Genomic DNA, 9,755 nt, shown 5'->3' on the forward strand with positions numbered 1-9,755 from the left:
GTGGTGACATACACCTGTCATCCCAGCGCTACTGGCTAACCGAGGTTGGACGATTGAGAGTTTAAGGCCAGCCTGTGCCATGTAGCATGGCGTTCCCTCAGAAGAGGTTGGCTTTTACCACATTATCCAAAGAGTGAATAGCACAAGTCTGCCATGGGGTGGCATGGGTGTGGGTGATGCCCTCCACCTTCATCCCCTACCCCTCACCACCTGTGGCAGAAGGGAGAGCTGGTGATGGCCGCAGGAGAGCTAGCCCTGCCCCTCACTGGCTGTACCACCTGGGAAAGCAGGCCCTGCACCTGGCCTGAGCAACACAGCATGGAGCAGGTCCTCATGTTGAAGGCACAGGCGAGCCAGCCCGAGGGTGTGAGAGCGGGAGAGCTGGTCCAGCCCCCCATAGGCTGCAGCACTTGGGAGAGTGGGCCCCACACCTTGACTGGGGAGCACAGCAGAGCTGGCTCTGGAGGCCTGGGTGTGGGTGAGACTAGAAGAGCTGACCCTGCCTCCTTCCAATCGCAGCATTGGGTGGCCTAGCCTGAGTAGTGCAGGCTAGCCCTGCCACCTCACTGGCTATACAAGAAACCAGAGAAAAGGGGTTGGGGATTTAGCTCAGCGGTAGAGTGCTTGCCTAGCAAGCACAAGGCCTTGGGTTCAGTCCCCAGCTCCGAAAAAAAAAAAAAAGAAAAAAAAAAAAAAAGAAACCAGAGAGAAAAATGTAGATCTGGAGTAGACAAAGGGCAGCCTAATGGGCATGGAGTGGAAATGCCCTGAGCCAAAGGGTTTTCCTCAGCCCTGGGGAGCCATGGCTCCCCTGATCTAACGAGCAGACACAGGTCATTGGGGCCATGGAGTGACGTGTTTTAGAAAAGGAAAACAACAAAACATTGAATCACACACAATATATCTCAAACTTTTTAATTTTGTGTGTGAAAGTGTATGTAACGGTGTACATGCAGAGATCTGAGGATAATTTGCAGGAGTCATTTTTCTCCTTCCACCCATAGATTCTAGAGATCAAGCTCAGGTCACTGGGTTTGGTGGGCAAGCACCTGTACCCACTGAGCCATCTCACCGGCCCTAGTTCAAAGTTCTTTTTAGGAAACAAATACAAGGGGTTGGGGATTTAGCTCAGTGGTAGAGTGCTTGCCTAGCAAGCGCAAAGCCCTGGGTTCGGTCCCCAGCTCCGAAAAAAAGAAAAAAGAAAAAAGAAAAAAAATACAGCTCCCAAAGGAAACAAATACAGCCAGGTGGTAGTGGCACAGCCTTTAATCCCAACACTCGGGAGGCAGAGGCAAGCAGATCTCTGAGTTCGAGGCCGTTCTGGTCTACAGAGTGAGTTCCAGGATAGGGCTACAGAGAGAAACACTGCCTCAAAAATCACAACAAAGAAAACAAAAACAAAGTATAATTTTAGGCATCAGCCAAACAGAACCAACCAAGGGACCCAAGATTTGAGGCCAGCGCCTTTACCATAATAGAACCATTCCCAGAACAGATCTTAGGGCTCTGGGTAGAGTACTGTGTGTATAGACTGAGGCCTGCAGCAAGATGGCTTCTTAACCTGGAAAACATTCTCCACATTTTTTGGATGCTTAGGACATTTTCCCAGTGCTGTGGCAGACTCGAGGCTTCTGGCACTAGAGCTAGGAGACATAGTTAATGGGAAATGAGATGGTGTGGTTTTAGGAGCTGCTGCTCCAGGCTTCCAAAAAGCTGCAGCAAGTCCCGACAGCCAGGCCAGAATCTACACAGATCCAGCCCCAGCCTGGAGGACTCATCAGAAGGAAAAGGAAAGGTTTTCATCAACATCTGCCACTGCCCCCCCCATCCCTCCTCTGGTGGACATGACTGAGGACAAACTGCTTCAGATGCTGGAGGAGGATCAAGCTGGCTCTCGAATCCCTATGAGCCTGGGATAGACACATAGCTGGATGCAAACAGCCAGAGTTCTTCTATTGCCTATGACATCTCCGTCAATAGCAACTTCAGCCTGAGGATGAAGACCAGTAATGACTTGTGGGCAATGACCTGTGGGTAGTTACCATCTAGGACAAGTACAGATTGCAGCTAAGTCCAGAATTGTGTGTGTGTGGGTACTGGTCTCTCCTGGGCTCCATCTTCCAGCAGAACATCCAATACTGGCAATCACCTCAGATCCAGAAACTGGAGACCCTGCATGAGAGCAACTCACTGTGAGGCATGCAAGGCCCACAGAGGCCTCACCTGAACCTTTGGTTGGATGCCCCTGACCTCTTCTCGGCTGAAGTTGACCTCTCCAAGCTGGATAGAGCCAAGGGCTAACACTGGAGGTAGGAGAGGCCCCAGCAGCTATATTACCTTGATGCCTCCAGTCTCCTTCAGATCAACACTGAGGCAAGCAGAGCTGACTTCCATCACAGGAGAAAGTAACTGACAGTGTCCACACACCCCCTGCCAGCATCTTCTTGACCTGAGTCCCCTTGTATTTTCAGAGGTAGAGAAGATGTCGGCATGTTAACATGGCATTTTCCAGAAAGAGAGAAAGAAGACAGATACAGCAGCTGAGGGGAAAGATGATGCTGGCTGGGGCCATGTCTGGATGGACAAGTGGTGAGGCCGGGTGGAGGCACTTCTGTGCTCAGTAAATCCTGCCCATGGTAAGATATACAGCCTTAGAGGTGAATTCAAACTGTTTGGATTGTAGCATGTTTGGAATCAAAGGTTTACACTTTAGTAGCCCTCCACCCTGACCCCCCTAATGAGGATGACCCCTCAGAACTGGTTCCTAGAGTGATACAATTTTCACTTCATTCAGTCGTGGAAGAGATGGGATCTGTCCTGTTTATAGTCCTGGTATCCTCGCTCGACCCAGTATGAGGGGACAGCTAAGGTAAACAGTGGAATGCCATTTCCCAGAAGGAAAGAGCCCACTGCACACACACAGACACCCCATCGGCTGTTAACTCCAAACACAAGCCACTTCTCTATGTACTTCCAAAACAGGAAAAGCAGAACTAGATTTTTTTTTTTTCCGGAGCTGGGGACCGAACCCAGGGCCTTGCGCTTCCTAGGCAAGCGCTCTACCACTGAGCTAAATCCCCAACCCCCAGAACTAGATTTTTAAAATATCCCTGTGAGTTAGGGAAATTATTTCTTCAATACAAACATTTTTAAAATTTAAAATTTTGTTTTGTGTTTTGCTTTTTGAGACTGGGTCTCACCATGTATTCCGTACTAGCTTGGAACACATGATCTCCTGTAAACTCGAAAGCTGGGATTGCAGACTTACACACAACCGAAACAAACAAACAAGCTCCAGAGGGGACCTGGTGGTTCAGGGCGAGAGACTGTGGCTCAGACCTCTTGAAGGGAGTCCCAGCACTGGTAAACGGAAAGCATTGGCCACGTTTTGGCCATACAGCAAGGCTGGCTTCATTTCCCCCTGCCCCTGCTGAGCTCCCCACAGCCATGCAGACCTTGAAAAGAAAACAATCCCAAGTGCTGAAACCAATCGCTTCAGCCGCTTCCAGTTAGGAAGCTGTGCTGGATAGCGTGGTGGCCACTAAAGCGTGGCTGTGTTTATATCCAAGAGCTAACAGGCACATGGGGCATCACTGGCTATAATGGTTGAAGGCCAGTATTTAACATCTGGGTTTACTTGGGATCATATTTGAATGTTGGACCACATATGATGAGACTGCTATCCAAATAAAGGAAGAGCTAGGAATAAAAAGCAAGGACCCTAAAAATCAGCACCCTCCCCACCAGAGCTTTACCCAATGTGTTGTCTGTCCTGGGTGATCGTGGGTAATTAGGGAACACTTTAATTGAGGTGCTAACAGGAATTTATGGTGGCAAGTGTACGAAATGGGCTAGAGTGTTTCTACCCTTGCCTCTTACCCAGCACTGGGCAGCCACAGAGCCCAGTGAGCATGAGGATCCCTAACTGCTCCCCAAGGAGAAAATATTATACTTAGTGAACTAATTAAATTCAAGGTACCCCTCTTGAAGACTAAACAGTAGTGTTTGTTAGTCGGGTAGAACTGAGTGCTGAGTGGTCATAAACTGTAATGGCAGCTAAGATTTTTGAGCTTCCCGTGAGTTCCAAGCTTGAATCCCAGCTTGTACCCAGTCTGACCTTCCTTAATATCACCATCTGTCCCTAAGTCCTGCGAGATGCAGCTCAAAAGCTCCCAGCAGATGCCCTTGTCCTCTGACTAGATGTCTACTGCACGCTCGCTGCCTAAAGGTCCTTGCATAGCCATTAGGCCTCTGGAGACAAGCAAGCCTTCCCAGGTTTCTGTGTACCCGGAGTTCTAGTTCCTAAGCTCCTGAGACAGCATAGCCCTGTCCCAGCTCTAGACCTCCTGTGAAGCACCTGGCATGCCTGCCCTCCTGGAACATATATCTGTCTCTAACTCTGCACTCCACCCAGTAGGCAACATGCTACCAGGAACTGCACAATGGACCGAGAGGCCTAGACTCTGTCTCCTTATTGATTAGTCAGGACCTGTGGACCACACAGCCCAAACTAAGGATGTAGGCTGGGTTCTCACCCATACCAGCTCAGGATTCCAGCTTTTGCAGTGAATGAGAACAGTGGTCTGGTTGGTGGCAAGTAGAAAAACTCCATGCTACCGGAGTCCAAGCCTGGAGTCTCCCAAGTCCACAGTGCCTCTGGCCACATCCCCGAGTCCAGCTGGTTCTGGGACATAAGCACTGTCCTCGTCATCCTGGGACCCTCTGAATTCTGGAGAAGGAAAATGATGCACAACATGCCCAATGTTTGACTTTATGTGGCCAGAGGCAATTCCGTCTCTACACATTGGAGATATGGCCACATTTCTTTGGGATCCACATTAAAATAGGGACGAAGGGAGATGGGACTAAGCCCCACAGAGACCCAACAGCAGCTTCTAAACTCTTGTCCAGGTAAAAGAAAAAACTGAGGCATAGCCTCAAGGTAGGAATTTAAAGCCCTCACAGATAGCCCCTTAGTTCCAAAAGGTCTTCCACAGGCTGGATAAAACCAACTGTCAAGACTGTGCCTGGAATAAGAGGTTCTGAGCATCCAGGGAGAGCCACTGTGATCAGGAGTCTCCAGTGAAGACCACGGAGTAGAGCTGCTACCCCCAAAAAACTAGGTGTTACATGTCTCTGTTTGGTCAGTGGTGGGATGCAGAGACCTAACGCAGGGCATCACACTTCTCAACTGGAAAACCTACCCCAAAGGACACATTGGCATATAGTTTCAGCTTGCAGGGCCAGGGCACGAGGACATGCCAGGACAAAGCTGTGCCCCCCACACCAGGACAAAGCACGACACAGCCCTGTATGTATAGGGATACCTGGCAGAACTGGCTGCTGTCATCCAGGGAGCTAGATGGCCTACACAAGCCATACACCTTCACCACCAGCACCATGGTTTCCCTGGCCTGCGCCTTATAATCTAACCAGAGACTAAGCACAAAGGGCAAAGATGTGAATGGCCCCAGCAAGTCAATAACACAAGTCAGCAGCAGGAGTCAGGCCTATCAGCAGGTAGGGACGTTTGGAATCCAAGACAACCCTCCCTTCAGGATTACACCAGAAGCCTAGAAGCAAGTGGTGCCTTACAGCCTCTTCTCAGACAGCTCCTATGGAGGACAGATAGACAGGACAGGTGAGAGCATGACTCTGTGCCTGCCTCACCTAGGCTTCTGAGCCCGAGTCACAACTCTTCCTGAGTTGCTTTTACTCAGACCTCAGCATGGCTACCAGTCACACATCCTCCTGTGGGCACCTCCCTATGGGTCAGTATTTGTCTTCCTTTGGGTTTTATTGGGTGTGAAGAAACACCATGACCATGACAATTCTTAGAAAAAAAAAAAACATTTATTTGGGAGCGGCTTCCAGTTTCAGAGGTTCAGACCGTTTTCATAGTAGCAAGAAGCATGGTAGCATGTAGGCAGCCATGGTGCTGGAGGAACCAAGAGTTCTAGATCTTCATCTACAGGCAGTGGGAGGCTAAAACCCTGGGCAGACTTAAGCATAAGGTTACAGAAGACCTGAAAGCCCATCTCCACAGTGACACACGGGGCCACTCCTATTCAAACCATCACAGTACTCCACATCCAAGTATCTCTCAATGGATGCACGACATCACCAATCTTGGTCTCTCTGCCAACCATCCTGGGCTTGGAACCCGATAGGTTGATCAGAACCGACACCATTCTTGTCCCTAGGGAACACTGATAGACTGCAGCAGAGTCCAGGTCACACAGCTTGGCCACAAGAAAGCTAGAAAGAGGGACAGGCAGCTAGGAAATTCTTCCAGGGTACCTGCAGGATTAAATGAAGGGGGTCCTGTGTCTGCTCCACCACAGGGTTCAGGCCACTGGGGAGGCTGGACATGGGAAGGTTGACCGCGTTTACCCCATGACAACACTGACACCTGGCAGGTGCTGGGCTGTGAGAAGCTGAGAGACACTGCACAGTTTGAGGCATGGGACACAGCTGGAGCTGGCTCAGGGGTTCCCGGACCTATAAGGAGGCCGGGATGGTCAGTTCCCAGGCTCTTGGGCATCCAGGGGCTGCTGGGATGCCCTGGAAGAGCTGAGAACAGAGTGGGGACCCCGTGGTGCTGGACTTGCCTGGGGCTGAGGGATGAAGAGGGGGCTCCAGCTGGTCCTGCAGGGAGCCTTTGGCTGCCCCGTGGCAGCCCCACTGGGCGTGCAGGGAGGCCTTATGTGGGAGATTAGGCTGCAGCTCTGTAGGCAAAGGGCATTTATTGTTGTGGCAGAAGGTGGATGAGTAAAAGTGTACCCCCTTCTCAGAGTGGGCCTGAGATTAAACACCTTTTAGGTACCTCATTATAATGGAGATCTGTCTTTAGCCTTCGTGACCTGTGGTCATGTCCTCTACCTGTGAAGGGGCATGTGGCGTTGCCCTTAGGTGACTGATGGTCACAAATCTAGGGAGGGCTGTGGCTAGTGACCGGCCTGGTTTCCTAGGAGTCAGGCGAAGCACCTACCATCCCTTTCAGGGTCTCTGGGGTTCAAACCTCCTCAACCAGGCACCAGGGTGTCTTTCGCTGCCCCACAGGTACCCACCTGTGCAAGGAATCACCCTTAACTAGGCCTCTGCTTCTCTTTACCAAGCATCATGAAGACATGCAAACTTACCTTCTTCCACCAAGTCCGAGGAGGTCTGGGGTCAACTCCACCATAAATGTGCAGTTAGTGCATGTACTTGTTAGTTTAGTGTGTCAGCTTGACACAAGCTGGAGTTATCACAGAAAAGGAGCCTCAGTTGTGGAAATGCCTCCATGAGACCCAGCTGTAAGGCATTTTCTCAATTAGTGATCAAGGTGGGAGGACCCAGCCCACTGTGGGTGGTGCCTTCCCTGGGCTGGTGGTCTTGGATTCTACAAGAAAGCAAGCTGAGCAAGCCAGGGGAAGCAAGTCAGTAAGAAACATCCCTCCATGGCCTCTGCATCAGCTCCTGCTTCCTGACCTGCTTGAGTTCCAGTCCTGACTTCCTTTAGTGATGAACAGCAATTGGAGGCGTAAGCTGAATAAACCCTTTCTTCCCCAACTTGCTTCTTGGTCATGATGTTTGTGCAGGAATAGAAACCCTAAGACAGTACATTAAACACATTCACACTGTAGCCATCCTTTTTATCCATAATTTGTGTTTCCCAAACTGAAACTGTCCCTATGAAACACACTACTCCACTCTCTGTCTCCGACTTCTGTCATTCATCAAGACTACTCCAGGTCAACCCCACTGTAGGACAATGAGGTTGAGCACCACCCCATATGATGAATGGACCGTATGCTGCTGACCCAGGATGTACACACACTGGGTTGTCCCACCTCTGGGCTCTGTGGCTGCTTGTGCTGAGAACATAAGTGCAGGACCTGCTGGAGAGCTGGCTTTCACTGCTTTTGGGGATCTTGGGATTGCTATGTTCGATGTTTTAATAAACAGCTACTGTTGGACCTATGATTGGAAAACATGCAGCAGCCAGGGTGAGGGGCACCACACTCCAGGACAGCCCTGTGCTCGGCAGCCCAAGCCTTCCGGTGGTGAAGAGGGAACCCTCACTTATCTTTAAGGCCCCTCCCATCAGTGCCCTACACTTGCTATTGTCTTTTAGGCCCTTCTCAGTGTCACAGAACCTTCCTGTTCATCTCCCTCCCCATCCCCTTCCTCTGCAACCCCCATGGCAACTCCACTTAAGATCTTCACCTCTTACAATTTGCTACGGTTCTCCAGCCCCACTCCCTGTTTCACTTACATGGGTGACTGTGTCTGGTGTGCACCTCCCAGCCGGGCTCCCATGGCACCCCGCTAACAGGAGCATTAGGTACTGTAGGCCTTGTACAACCAAACAGGGAACAAGACCCCAAGGAGCCAGTGTCAGTATCACCATGTTAGAGTCAGAGGGTACGAATGCAGAACAAGGTCAAAGTGGCAGGGGTCTAGCAAGGGCAGAGAGCCAACAGACCAACTGACAAAAGAGTATGTGGCTCATGCTCCTGCCTCAGAGCACAATGTACACCTTCCCACGCCTTTCTGCACACCCTAATCCTGGCCCACAATCCACAGCTACCCTGAGAAACCTATATGGCCAGCTCTTGAGGGCCGTGTCCACTTCCTTAACTGCCCCTTGACATGCCATCTCAGACTATAGTTTCTTTTTTTTTTGGTTCTTTTTTTCGGAGCTGGGGACCTAACCCAGGGCCTTGCGCTTCCTAGGTAAGCGCTCTACCACTGAGCTAAATCCCCAGCCCCCAGACTATAGTTTCTAAGTCTACACGTGCAGAGTTCAAACTCAAATACACCTAGGAGTCTTTTTTTTTTTTTTTTTTTTGGTTCTTTTTTTCGGAGCTGGGGACCGAACCCAGGGCCTTGCGCTTCCTAGGTAAGCGCTCTACCACTGAGCTAAATCCCCAGCCCCTCACCTAGAAGTCTTAAAGGCCAATTAGAAACACACCACTGAAGTATTTGACAGTGAAACACTGGCCTCCTCAGCTGTCTCCTCACAGCCACACTCAGGCTGTGCGAAGGTGTGGAATGTAAACTCTGGGAACAGGATCGATAGCTGGCTGAAGGCCCCATGCTACCTTCCAGCCATTCCATCAAGTTTTCCCACCACCCCCACAGCCCACCAGACCCCAGTGTAGGATCTCAACACAGGTCCTGCCCTCAAGGTTGTGCACTATGGACCTCAAGGCCTCCCTATATCCAGCTCCCCCACCAGAGCTCCCTACTGCCCCCAGCAAAAAGTGTCACCCGTGGATCAGCACAGAGACCTGATCACATTCCCTAAGGGACATGGATGTACAGAAGTTGAAATGACACAGCTGCCCTATGTTCTACAGAATGAATACCCCAGGCCAACTGTTATATGTCAGACCTCAGTGTCACTGGACCGACGTCCACACCTCATCACCGACAGACAGGTATAACTCAAGAGGCACACAACCTACCCCAGCTGGCTGAGAAGTCACTTGGCCATCCACAGTGAGGACATAAGCTAAGCTTAAAGCAGCCCAAGGCACGCATGTTTTCCTGTCTGGGTCCCAGCTTTCATATGAAATAATGAACCCCATGTTTTGCCAGTCATGCAACATCAACCCTAAGCAATGACTGCCAGACAGCGTCTTCACAGGCTGTGTATCAAACAACAGGCAACACGACGATGCTATGCCCTCCCCAGTGGCCAAAGCAGGAGCAGAAATTAGGCACTAAGTTAGTTAGTCTCTGAGCCCCCAGGGCAGCCATGGTTA

General features: G+C 50.6%; 1 pseudogene; it reads left to right on the forward strand.

Moving 5' to 3' along the window:
• Nucleotides 1-318: 318 nt before the first annotated feature.
• On the forward strand, nt 319-9,553 carry Pih1d1-ps1 (PIH1 domain containing 1, pseudogene 1; annotated as a pseudogene).
• The last annotated feature ends 202 nt before the right edge of the window (nt 9,554-9,755 follow it).

This window comes from Rattus norvegicus, chromosome 3 (assembly GCF_036323735.1).
Source record: "Rattus norvegicus strain BN/NHsdMcwi chromosome 3, GRCr8, whole genome shotgun sequence".
Lineage (NCBI taxonomy): Eukaryota > Metazoa > Chordata > Mammalia > Rodentia > Muridae > Rattus > Rattus norvegicus.